The following is a 14399-nucleotide window of genomic DNA, read 5'->3' as shown; positions in this document are numbered from 1 at the left end:
ATGTCGGATTAAGATTCTCTGTTCTAATCATGAATATTGTTAGTTAGTTCATGTCCAGTGCTTTTCTATTTGCATATTAGTATACATTCTTGAGTTAATTAAGCATCTTTTTTCTCTTATGAATTCTGATTTTATCCCTGGCCTAATCCAAAACAATGGAGATTCAATTGTACTCCCTTCACATGACCTTTACTATTTTTTAAAATCATTTTTTACTTATTTTCAGGAGCAATAATCAAAGTAATTTTAGATGTTTCAGGAATGTGCTAAAACTATTCTACTCAGTTTCATTTTAGAAATTATTCTATATTTAGAAAGGAAATGAATAATGAAAAAATTTCAGAGACTTTACTTAGGTAATTATTTTTTAAACATTTTATAAGTGCTCATAGAGAGCTCAAGACTATATTTTTCTTTTCCTCTCTTTAAGTCACACAGACTCTGCCACTTTCATTTGGGTGAGTGGGCACAATAAAAACATCTGCTTAAAAGGTCAGTACAGTTTCTTTTGACCCCATCTACCAGTCCCCCCCCCCCCACATCACTATTTTCTCATAAAGGTAGGGAGACAGGGGGCAGGTGCTCCTAGTAAATGTATACTCGATTGTGGGTGATCCCCTCAGGAGAGGCTCTGTCACCGAGGGCCTCATTGACAGCTGGATGCAGCTTGTCTGCTTGGCTGCTGCTCCTTGGAAGAGAAATGGAAGCATTTCAGGCTGTTAAAGGTGTGATTGATGGGTGCTGTCAGGCCCTACCTGTCAGCTCATTGCATTGACAAGACTGAGCTCCCCTCTGGGGAGGCAGGCAGAGAGTACACAGAGCCAGTTTCCCATCCTTTTCAATGAAAGTCAAACATCCTTCTTCAGTGTTCTAGTTCCCCAGCAAATGGCAACTTGCTTTCAAGATGAGATCCATAGAGCTGGAAATTCAGATTTCAGTGGAACCCCTGCCCTTATACAACCAAAAGAAAAGAGAAGGGCAGAGGGGAGGCAAGAAGAGGGGGAAAAGAAATTGTTGCTGTTATTTTGTTGTTGTTGTTGTTTTTCCCCTGTATAGTACATTTGTCTTCTGATCAAGGGTTTGAGCATGGAAAAAGAGAACACGAAGGACAAAGAGAAGTAAACTTATCTCTGCATATTTCTGATTTTCCATTTCTAGAAATACTTTTGCATATGTAATTGTGCAGATAAGAATTTATTTTAAAAGTAGCCTGCACTTTATACCTGCCACTGGACAAAGTGAATTGGCCTACATGCACATAACATCCAAATACTAGCCTCAGACTGACCAGATTGCAATATGAACTAGGCTTCTTTGGATGAGTTAAAATTTATAAAGTGTGATGTGTCCTCCCCATGCTCTGAATACCATAATTCTATTCATAGAGCCCGAGACAATTTTTTCTTTTTGGAAGCCAGAAAAAAATATCCACATACCTTGCCACAATTCTATAATTGGTCACTTGATTTTTCTTTTTTTTAAGTTAAGTGCAAGACTTTGAAGTTTTCTCTCTTTAAATTCATCTTGCTTAAAATCAGTTCACTTTTCTAATCAAAATCTTTTATAATCCTGTTCCTTAGTGCCTACCACTGTGCCTTGAAGATAGTGTCAAATAAATAATTTTTAAAATTGAGATGATTTCTGTTACCCAACATACACATTTTCAAATTTGGCAGTTATGTCATTTAATATCTTTATCCCGGCTATCATTATAAATTCTGAAAAAAAAAAAGGCTAAGGACGGAGCTCTTTGGCATCAAAATTACTGGCATTTAAATAGAACTTAAGCTTTTCAAAATACTTTACATTTACTATATAATTTGATATTCATACCAACCCTATGAATCATGTGCTATTATCCCCATTTTATAGATGAAGAAATTAATGTAGGCATACTTTTATAGAACATACATTTATTAAGCATCTAAGATAGTATTTGATCTCAGGTCTTATCGACTTCAAGGCAACTATTCTGTTCACTGTATCCTATAGCTCCTACCACAAAATAAGGCACTGGAAACTCTCCCCAAAATGATATCAATCCATTAATCAATGCAATCAACTGCATTTGATCTGTACTATTCATGTAATTCCATAACTAGCCCAAATTAATCCATCCTACTCATGAGAATGTCATGGAAAACTATATAAATATCTTATGGATATTCAGATTTACTATATACAGTTGTCCCTCACTATATCATGGTTCACTTATTGTGGCTTCACTATAACATGGTTTAAAAAAAGATCTAATTCTGTATTGCAGAATTTTTGCTATATTTGAGATTTTGTGGATGAATACCGTACTGTACACAATGGAAATGCAGCACACCATTACAGGTACCAATTGTGTAAGTTTGCCAATGTGAGATTGTACACAGCACCCTATTGGTTAAAGGAATGAAAGAAGACCAATCACAGCTCTGTGTTCTGTATCCTAGGCACTGATTGGCTCAATGTTTATAAGAGTGTAGGAAAGGTTAATAAGAATGTAGAAAAGGTTTAAGGCGAGTGGGAAAGATTTATAAAGCCGTATATATATATATATATATATATATATATATATATATATATATATATATATATAGTCACTACTTCGTGGATTTTCACCTGTCGATGGAGTCTTTAGAATGTAAATCCCACAATAGGTGGTGGATCACTGTACTCAATATTTATCTGTTCTTCCAGGCTTTCTAATATTACTATTTAGGCAGCATGATTTCCTTTTTAGGGAACCCATGTTAATTCCTAGTAATCACAATACAATTTTCTAAATTTTCACAAACTATCTATTTAATAAGCTGTCCTAGAAATTTCCTTGAGATCATTGTTAAATTCACTAGACTGCAGTTTGGGGAATTGACCTCCTTTCCACATTTGAAAATCAGAACATCTCCTGGCACTTTTCCCATTCTCCACTATTTCTCTGAAGACCTTTGAGAACACTCAATAACAGGAAATCAGTAATCCTATCTGCAAGTTCTTTCATCACCCTGAGCTCCTAACATATTAGATACCCATGAGGACACAAGGATTCTGGACTACAGGGTAGTCACTATATGAAGGAGCAAACTCCGTGAGCTTTTCCTATCACTGAGAATAGAAAACATTTTTAATTTAGTGGATCCCAGTCTGGATTTGGACTGCCATCTGCAGTTAGGTGGTATAGTGAATGTACTGCTTGGCCTGAAGTCAGCAAGATTCATCTTCCTAAGTTCAAAACTGGCCTCAGACAGTTATTAACTGTCTGACCTTGGGCAAGTCACTTAACCCTGTTTGCCTCAGTTCCTCAGCTTTAAAATGAGCTAGAGAAAGAAATGATAAACCACTCTAGTATCCTTGGCAAGCAATTCCCCAACTGGGGTCATGAAGAGTGAGACATAACTGAACAATTGCATATAAACTCATTGATGTCCTTTCCAATACCAGAAGAATAAGATATTTCTTAATGAAAATTTTAAAATGATATTCCTTAGATCTTCAGAGTAACAACTAATGACTGAAAAGATTGATCCAATCAACATGCCATAAATAATCCTAATATACCACGCAGAGTTTTGATTTAGATAGTGACTATGACCACAATTTAAAAGAACCTTTAGGTTTGGCTTGATTCTTCCCAAAAGAGATTGGAGCCAACAGAATGCTTTCCAGATTTTAATCAAATCATCATTTTGGCTTAAGGTAAGCAGCATTACTAAACATGTTTTCCCCCGTGAACATGATGGCAAGCAATATAACTGATAAAACATAATCAAATTATCATAATAGTTATTTAGCATCTAATAACAAAGGGAGGAACAAATGTCATGTACTGGAATGAAAAATTTTCAAAACTGCACATTCCTTAGAATACTCAAAAAAATCATTTGGGAAGAACATATACTCAAAAGGATGGTAGGATACCCATCTTCATCATTGTTCTGGCCTCTGACCTTGATGAAATATTTTTTCCCTCTATAAAAATGAGAGTAACACCAACTGACCTCCCCAATTTGCTGGATTTTTATGAAGATCCACTGAAATAAGGTTACATGAAAATGCTGTCAATATTTAAGATAATAAATAAAGCATGGGTCCTTCAATAGAGAGGACCACATCTCTCTTAAGCCGTCCAACAGGATTGAAATGATCAAGCAATTATAATGATAATAAAACTCCAAAGACTTTGCCTCTGGGGCCTCATCTTCCCCATCATCCCACAGGCCCCATTGTTTGGGCTGAAGGATTAATCTTCAGTCTTGCCAGGGTCTCTTCTTTGGCTGACCACCCTTGGACCTTATCTTCTTTTCAAATCTTTCATTTGGCGATGGGGACATGGAGGGTAGAGAGGCTTCCCTTGCGCTAGGGCATTCCAAAGCTGAACCCCAGCACCCCCATTAAGCCTAATTGACAGCTTGAATTAGCCCCTGGGAGGCGAGGGATAATCTAGCTATCTGTCTTGTCTACAGGTTTAGCACCACGGCGCTCGGGCCCCCAGACAGCGATGTTTAAACATAAAAATGAGGCAAGGCACATCCCTTCCTGCCTCTCGTCCATTAAAGCCAGGTTGGGGGTGAAGGGAATGAAAGGAGAGCATCTGGGATTGTGGTTCTCTCGGTGGCTGCTTAATGTCTCCGGTGGCCTTGGAGGAGCGGCCGGCTCGCGGGGGCAGAAAAGGCCATCTTTTGATAATTGGGAGCAGGCTCCGGAGCTATGTGGCCAGGGATGCCCACGGAGCGGCTGGCTGTTCCCGAGCAGCTGCGACGACGCTTTCCTTTGAGCTCAGAGGCAAGGTCCATTAGGAACATGAAAGGGCTGTTTAATTCTGAAACAAGATGTGTACAAATGTGTGTCTCATATCAAAACTCATCCATGGCTTCCGAAGTTAATTAAAAGCTAATTTTCTAATGAGGTGGCGACAATAGCAACGACCTGTTATCAGTGTAGGACCCACTGCCAGCAGCCAGAGTGAGCGCAGGAAGCCTCCGCATTCTATTTGACTATGCCCTACTTGCATGAATTAATTAGCTTCACAGCTGTATTGCTTTAACGTTGGACAATAGTATAGACTGGCATTAAAATGATTGCAAATTGAGTTGAAGAGAAGCAACCTATGTAAGGCTGAACTCGGAGTAAGAAGGACTTGGGTTGGAATCCTGCCATTGGCAGGCAATATGAATTGTGTGATTGTAGGCAAAGGATTTAACCTCCACGATCCTCAGTTTCCTCATCTGTAAAAGAAAGAGGACAATACGGTTAGCACGCACCTTAAACTTAAAGGAGAGTTGTAAGAGCCAGTGGCAACACAGAATAAGGCATGTAAAGGAGGGATAAAAGGAATAATATTTACAGAGCATGCCATCTACAGGGCCAATATCTCATCTGATCCTCACAACAATCCTGGGAGTTTGGTGATATTATTGTCCCTATTTTACAGATGAGGAAACAGAGGCAAAGAGAGGTTAAATAACTTTCTCAGTCACACAGCTAGAAGGATTAAGGTCAGATTTGAACTCAGATCTTCCTGACTCCCACCCAGTTTTATCTACGGAACCTCCAGCTGCCTCTTTGAGCACTTTAAAGCATTATATAAATGTCAGTTATTATTATCCCAAAGCATTTGCTGGGATATTTCTTTTATAGCGATGTCTGTTTCCATGACTCCTACTGTACAATATATTATCCATGTAAAGAAAGTGCTAAATTCAGGGGCATTGAGTATTTGCTATTATGTGGAATGATGCAAATCCATGAATGCACACAAGAGGGATTTTACTAGTTTGGGAGCCTCCTGATGTGAGGACTCCCTCCACCAGTACAGATTACAGCTAATCTATGACTTTATAAGTGAGATTAGGTCCTTTGCCAAGGGTCAGAAGTGTGAATTTGAATTCTGGTCAATTAACACAGACTTGTAAATTTTCTGGCTGACATTCCATTGAAAACCAGCCTTGTGATAGTACTCAAAATCAACAGGGGGATGCCTTCAATTCACTGTTCTGGTATTTTTAATGACATTTAATTTAGAATGCAAACCCAACCAGGATGAGTTATATTAATACTAATAATTACTATAATATAACTAATAATAATTAATAACTATAGCCTTAATTTGGTAGATAAGAAATGCCAGGCAGTAGAGGGAATTCCTTTGAGCATTTCACACAGTCACTATAAAGATTTCAAGGGGGAAAAAATTGAAATGTGCCAGGAAAACAAAACATTAGTGGAAATCACAGGATTCTAGGTATTTAATAAAGCATGACACTTACTTGTTAAATCTATATCAATGCATATCTTCAAGTCACATTTAGTGTCTCTAGGACAATCTAATAAATTGAATAAAAAGACAGTCCTTACACTCATTTTGTGGCAAGCAGTGGCTAGGAAAATACACTTTGAATATCTCCTTCTACATGTAGTTTCTTGCTGCTGACTCAATAGAATGGCAATTTCTTATTATTTGTTCATATCTTTAGATAATAGTGCAGTGCTAGGTCTTTTGAGACAATTGGACTTGTTCAAAATCCTGAAGTATATACAGATTCTTATCTGCCTTCAGAATTCAGTGAGTATTATCATTTCTTTTGCGTGATGATTACAATGAGATCTGTGAGGGTTTATAATAAGGTTTTTCTCCTTATGTTGAGATTAGTCTGTAAGAGTTAATTAACTAGATTGAAGGTAATGATGGAGACAGATTTGTTAAGTAAATGAAATTTGCTAATGCAATCCTTTTTTGAATGTATGGAAATTTATATGTAGGATCTGGATCATTTTATATTCTTTGGCAATTATCTTCTTCATTTATTAGTTTAATGTATGTGCATTTTACATTTTGTATCAAAATAAGGTGCTCAGAAAATTGCAGTGGCTCCCTATTGCCTCAAAGACCAAAGGTAAATTTCTCTGTTTGGTATTTAAAGATCTTTAAGACTTGGGCTCTGATGTGCCTTTTTTAGCATTATTTTATATTAATATCCTTCATGCACAATATGGTCCAGCCAAACTGAATTTCTTATTTTTCCTTTTAGAAACTACTTCATTGTTTCCCTTAGCATCTTTGCACAAGTTGTCCCCTGTGGCTAAATGCTCTCACTCCTCACCCTCACCCCTTAGAATCCCTAGTTTTCTTGTGGAATTTGTTCAAATGCTACCTTTTTTAGGGTCTATGATATGTTCAGGAAAGACAAGGACCTCTGGTGTGAGGGTTTTCTGAACCCTTTTCAGGGATGCTTTCCTCTTTGATGTCCATTCATCACCTAGCTTTCACCTGTGGCTCTAAGAAGCTGTTCCAATGCACAGCAGACACACTCCCTTAAACTGTCTTTGTAGGTGGGCTAAACCAGGTTAAGAGTAACTGATAGGTATCAAACTTGTTGATGTGTTAAGGGAATGTCTACCCCAGATATGTGAAGACTTCCCCTAGCAGAATGGGCAGATGAGAACAATTTGTATCAATGGCCAAGAAGGCAACTGAAGCATGCTGTGGAATGATTAGAGATTGGTCAGACATCAAAGACACCAATGTCGTCCACCACATCCTGACAACAAGGTCATTCACCACATCCTAAGCCATCCCCAGTTGTACTGACTTATGTTTTCTTAATGGATCTGGCTGACTCTCTGGAATAGAGAATGAGGCTGACGGCTTTGTGCAACTCTGACTCAACAGAATACAATTCATTCACAAGTCAAGACATCACTCCATGAAGTCATTGGTCCTCTTCAAAAATGAAGGATGAATCCCATATCAGACACAAGATTTCAACTCAAGTCTAAGTTCAAATTAAGCAATTCAATGCATTACATTATGTTCAAATTTGGTAAAAAAGAAATGGAGAGGACCTTTGGTAATGATAGGTTATAGAATTTTAGGTTTTCTATACTTCTAACTGGGCAGAAATAATCAAGCTGAGTTATTGGTTATTAAGGAAGGAGAAAAACTCCAAAGGCTTCAGAATGTAAAATATCTTTCAAAGTAAAATGTGGCTTAGTGGAAATATGGTGGGCAGTGTCTCAGGACTCATAGTATTAATGAAAAAAATATACCTTACCAGTAAAGATGTTTGGTATTCTATTTTTGTTTGTAGCTGTTCCCATCTATGATGGAAACCTAGCAAGTACTCCCTTATTTTACCTCCAGAACAAGTCAATTTCAAGGGAAAATCATCTTGTAAAGAGGATAGTCAGGAACCAGCACTTTAAAAAGTAGAGGAAAGAGGAAAAAGCAGGTGAATTATTTTAGTTGTAGAGGGTTCTGAATCTTGGACAGTACTAAATAGAGAGACTCTAAATAAAGGATTAATGACTGACATTGTGAAATCTCTGTACTGGAAAAAAGTGCATTGGATTTACTCCACTGGCATTATTTTAAACAGGGGTAAGAACTTTATAGGGTGGGATCATTTTAGATACTACTACAACCCAGGGTCTCTAATTCTGTAACATTGTAATCAATGAGAAATCTGGGATGATTTTACTCAAATATATTCTAATTGTGAAATGCTTTTGGACTATGTTACAAAAAATAGAAACTTCTGTAACTGTTACAGTGATGGTGATGATAATTCTATAATATCTTAATAGATCTGTGATCATACTGATGATTTGTGAAAAAAGTAAATTGCATTAGTGAAAATAATATTCCATTCACACCTTCTTCTTTTTGACTCCTGTCTTTATAGTCCTCATGAAAATTCTTCACAAAACATTCACTCAATGTTCAGGACCCCAAGTCTAGATCTCAATATATGATCTTTGAGGATGTCAAGGTGACACATGGACTGGTCTCCTATTCCTTGCTCTTGCGATATGATCTGTTCTTTTCGAGTCATACATGTTGTTAATTAAAACAGTTGTCCCTTCTTTTCTGCATCATTAGTGATTTGCCATGGCTATTTGCTTCTATTACTCAATGGGTGAAATGTAAATCTGAATTTTGTAAGGATTGAGAAGGGACCCTAATAGGATCCTGCAGTCTGATGGCCAGACTAGCCTGGGAGCAGTGAAGAGTCAGCTAAGGATTCTCGGAAAAGGAACTGGGATCTGAGAGGATTCTAACCAACTGATCACTTCCAGCCTTGGAAGAAAAGGTAGAGGAGCCTTTTCCTGAGGGTCAGAGGATTATCTGAATCCCCAGGAGGGATAAAGAGCCTGATTTCTATACTTGTTGTGGACCTGTCTCCATCCAGAAATCCTTCACAACTCCACTTCACTTGACAATAGTCATCCAAGACTCGGGGGAGGAGAGTTGGCTGGACTCTTTGACCAGAGCCAACCTGCCCTCTTCCCTTTGGGTCTCTCACCCTTGCTTTTCCTTGGACTAAATAATAAGAACTTAGTCAAGTTATAATACTGTGGAGATAGAAGAAGCAGTCAGTTTGGAAGAGGGACCAAGGTCCAGAAGCCTCTAGCCTCAGCCTTTGAAATCCAACCACTGTGAAGATAGATTTTACAGGGCATCCTTTCCCCTCGATCCTCTTCCTTTAGTCCTTTATCCACATTACCCTTTCCTTTTTAATAAATCTTTAGTATAAGTTAGATTTGGGTCTGGGCCTGTAATTATACTAAAGAGAAAGATCAGACAATTGAAGATAGGATTTAAAACTAAACCCTTATCCTTGTCTGTGGCAAGTCAGACCTTAGGTTGGCTTCATCCCTCCTCAGAAAGGGGTTTGATTGGAAACCTCTGTTGCTGAACTACTGGCAAGGAACCTGACAACATTATTTCTAGCTTGTGTCAAATAATAATACTCAAAGGAAACTGTCGGTTAGATTGTCTTTTGGGAAGTAGGTTAGAGAAGTCTTCCTGCCTCTCTGAGTCTGACTCAAGCCCTAGTGTAATTAACCTCGAGGAGGGAGAGACACTGCTATCTCTCCCTCCACCTTGCTGTTTGTTTCTCAACATCCATATTGCCCTTACTTCATTTCCCTCAAGAGTTCAATGGAGTTTATATCTTTCCAGTGAACAAACCTAATCCACCCCTCTCCTTTTAAAGAGAGAAAGAATCCCCCTTTTCCTTCTTTTTACAATTTTCAAATATTTCCTTTCATATGGCATTATTAGAGGAATAATACTAAAAAGATGGACTTTTCATTCAAGGAGATGATTTGGGTCATTAGAAATAATGGACAATTCCCTAAAAGCAGGTCAGCCTTGTCCTTTCCAACCATCCAGTTCCAGGTTTAGTTCAATATCTATCTAAATTATCTGACTATACTAGAGTACTAATAGATGAATTCAGTGGATGTATTGTCCAACTTCATATTATATTCTGGACAACAGGCATTCTTCAACTATTTAGCTATTCTGTTAACCCAAACTCCTTTTTAAAATAATTATAGATTTCTCCTGGGTAAATTTACACTGTTACAGGATTTGATGCTAATCAGCACACTGATATTCATCAACAGAAGCTTTGAGAAGGTCTCACTATCTATGTGTAAAGAATCCCTCTTTCTGTTGAACATCTTCCTTAATAGTAGCAAATACCTTTGACAAATGTGTGCCTCTTTTTAATGCTCATTTGAATATCATCAGATTGTCAGTTGATAGAATTATTTTTAATACATCTACCATATGAATGGGATATACTTGATGGGAAGATTTTAAAACAATATTTTGCCAGTCAAACCAAATGCCTTTTTAAAAATACTCAGCAGAGAGAAGCAGCTCCTTCAGGACAGAATAGCCCAAACCCACAGATCCAGCAAGTAATCAGAGGAGCAAGATTACAGCCAATGACAGGGGCAAAGAAGGAAAAAAATATAAGAAAACAACAGAAAAAGAAAAAAAGAAATTACAATCCACAGCTTCTATCCAGGTAATGAACAAAGAATAAGTGGAACAGAGGAGGATCAAGCAAAAATGCAGAAACTCCAGTGAATTGGACTCAGGCTTTGGAAGAACTCAAAACACAATTCAAAAAACAATTAAGAAAGGATGAAGACAATTGGGAAAAGAACTTAAAAAAATAAGTCATCTGGAAACAGAGGCACATGAACTAAAACAAGAAAATACTGTCTTGAAATCCAGAGTTTGAAAATGAGGCAAAGAAAGTGAAAGATGACCTACAAAGAACAACAGACCAGAAGGAGGATGACCAAAAAGCCAGGGATGAAATTCAGTCTTTAAAAATTCGAATCCAACAACTAGAAACAAATGACTTCATAAGGCAGCAAGAGTCTATAACAGAAAATCAAAAGAATGAAAAAATTGAGGAAAATATCAAAAAACTCATTGATAAAATGATAGGCCTGGAAAATAGATTCAGAAGAGATAATTTAAGAATTATTGGACTACTTGAAAAATCATGACAAAACATAAAGCCTGGACATAATTCTACAGTAAAGTATTCAGGAAAACTGCTCTGACATTCTTGAACAAGAGGGAAAAGTGGAGATTAAAAGAATCCACAGATCACCTTCTGCATTTAATCTCCAATTGACAATACCCAGGAATATTATAGGCAAATTCAAGAACTACCAGGTTAAGGAAAAGATACTACAAGCTGCTAAGAAGAAACCATTCAAATATCATGAAAACACAGTTAGGATAACACAGGATCTGGCTGCATCCACAAATACGACCAGAAGGCATGGAATATGATATTCCAGACTATTTTGATCCCTTAAAAATGAATCTTAAAAGTGTTTTATATGTAATTTAGAAACATTTAATGAGACAATTTTTTCAACTCTTAAAAATAAAAATAATCAGCAAATTAAAAAGTTCAGGGCGATCTAATAATTCTATGAAACTCTGAGTCAATTTAATGATTTTAAAGAACTATTCTGCTGGAATATATAATTTGTATTGTGTTGAGGGCTCCCTTCTCATCCTGATAAATATTTATATTTGCCTAATATTTTATAGAAATGATTGAGGTCACTCACCATGAGCTCCTTCTTCTTCCCTCTTCATCATCTTCCATCACTCAGGTGTCATTTGAAGCTTTCTGCTCCATCATCCATTTGACATAATGAAGAGGTTTTATCAAAGCTAACCCATCTATCTGTTCTAACAATCCCATTCTATCCCTTCTCTTCCAACAGATTGCCCTTCTGTCATCATCACTCTTTCACTTCTTTTCAGTCTATTCATCTCTTCTAATTCATTTCCTGGTGCCTACAAACATGTCAATATCTCCCCAAGCCTGAAGAAACCCTCACTTGCATTTTCCATCTCTTCTAACTATTGGCCTATATCTCTTCTGTTCTAGATAGCTAAACTCCTCAGAAAAACCACCTAAAAGAGATGTCTCCATTTTGTCTCCTCTAATTCTCTTCTTAACACCTTACAATCTGACATCTTGACTTTTACATTCCATTGAAATTGAGCTCTCCAGAGTTACTACTGATCTCCTAATTGCCATCTCGAAAAGCCTTTCCTTGGTCTTCATTTTTTCTCCAACTTCTGTTCAGCCTTTGACACTATTCATAACTTTCTCTTTCTTGAGACTCTCTTCTCTCTAGTTTTCAGGGTACCACTCTTTCCTGCTTTTCCTCCTATCTGACTGTTCCTCCTTTGTCTTTGCTGGATTCACCTCCATATTACACTCTGTCCTGGTTTTTCTTACTATCTTCAGTGAGGAAACAGGACGTTACTTACTGGATGGGGCTCTTGTCATTTCTGTGCCCTTCCATACTTTCCTGAAATGATGATTATTCCTCACGGACAGCTCATGTCTGTTTTTTGAATAAAACTTGGAAAGAATGGGAAAAAAAAATGACTCTCTTCTCCATAATACTTCATTTGATGATCTTATCAGCTCCCATTAATTTAATTATTATCTTTGATTACCAAATCTGTCTTCTCTCTCAAACACTTTGATGACCTCCAATGTTGTATCTCCATATGCCTTTCAGAATTCCAAACTGGATGTCTAGTAAACATATTACACTCAATACATCTCATTATCTTTGCCCCTAGCCCCTCCTTCCCTAATACAATAGAAAGCCACACTCTCCTCCAGCCCACCATCTAGGAGCCATCCTGGATTCTTCACTGTGTCTCATCCCCACTGATTTCTGTTTTATAGTATCTCTCTAATATTTAACACTGCTATCACTCTGGTGCAGTACCTCATCACCTCATGTGTGGACTATTGCAATAGACTGCTGGTGAGTGTGGGTGCCTCAAATTTATCCCTGTTCCAATCCATCCTCCATTTAGTCACTAAAGTGATTTTCCTAAAATGCAGGTGTTATCATGTCACATATCATACCTCCATCCAATAAACTCTAGTGGCTCCCTTTTGCCTTCAGGATCAAATATAAAATGTGTGGTTTGGCATTCAAAGCCCTTAATAATCTAGTCCCCTCCTACCTTTCCAGTCTTATTCCCCAACTTATACTTTTTTTTTTTTTAATCAAACAACACTGGCTTTCTCTCTGTTTCACAAATAAGACTTTCCATTTCTTGGCTCCAGGCATTGCTGTCCCTTCCCCCCAGCCTGAAATGTTCCTTCCTTCTATGCTCAGACTACTTATGCCATGACTTTCTTCAAGTCCCAACTAAAATATTACCTTCTACAGAAAGCCTTCTCCCATTCCTCTTATTTATTTATTTATTTATTTGTTTGTTTGTTTGTTTATTTATTCAGATTATAAGTCAATACATTTTTTAGTAATTATTTTTTGATATTTTAGAATCCATTTTCCCTCCCTCCCACCCTGTCTTCTTCACCAGAGGGCAATAATATGATATAGGTTGAACATATATTATCATAAATATTTTCCATGTTCATCATATTGTGAAGAAGACTCATATTGTTTACACTGGAGAAAAATTTATGAAGGAAATTAAATGAAAACAGTATGCTTCAATCTGTATTCAGATTCTCAGTTACTCCTGTGGCAATGGGTAACCTTTGTTTGACACGAGTTCCTTAGAGTTATCCTGGATCTTTGCCTTTTTAATAATAGCTAAATCTTTCATAGTTGAGTATCACAAATTATTGTTCTTACTGTTCACTTCACTTTGTATAAGTTTTTCCAAGTTTTTTGTTCATTATCTTGGTTGTCATTTCTTATGGCATAATAATATTCCAATACAATCATACACCACAACTTATTTGGTCATTAACCAAATGATGGACATCCCTTGAGTTTCCATTTTTTCCACCACACAAAAGAGCTATTATAAATACTTTTGTACAGATAGGTTCTTTCCTCCTATCGTTAATTTAATTGAATAGTATATGATTGAAATGTAACTATTATTTCATATTTCAGCACTTCCAGAATCTGCTTTGATTCATATGGATTTCCAAGGGAAGAGAATAAGCATTTTTTTACATAATGCTTACTATGTTCCATGCACTGTGCTAAGCACATTACAAATATTATCTCATTTGATCCTCACAGCAACCCTGTGAGGTAGGTGCTATTATTATCCTCATTTTGTAGTTCAG

Source organism: Monodelphis domestica, chromosome 3, assembly GCF_027887165.1.
Source record: "Monodelphis domestica isolate mMonDom1 chromosome 3, mMonDom1.pri, whole genome shotgun sequence".
Classification (NCBI taxonomy): Eukaryota; Metazoa; Chordata; class Mammalia; order Didelphimorphia; family Didelphidae; genus Monodelphis; species Monodelphis domestica.
Note: the sequence above shows the minus strand (reverse complement) of the source record.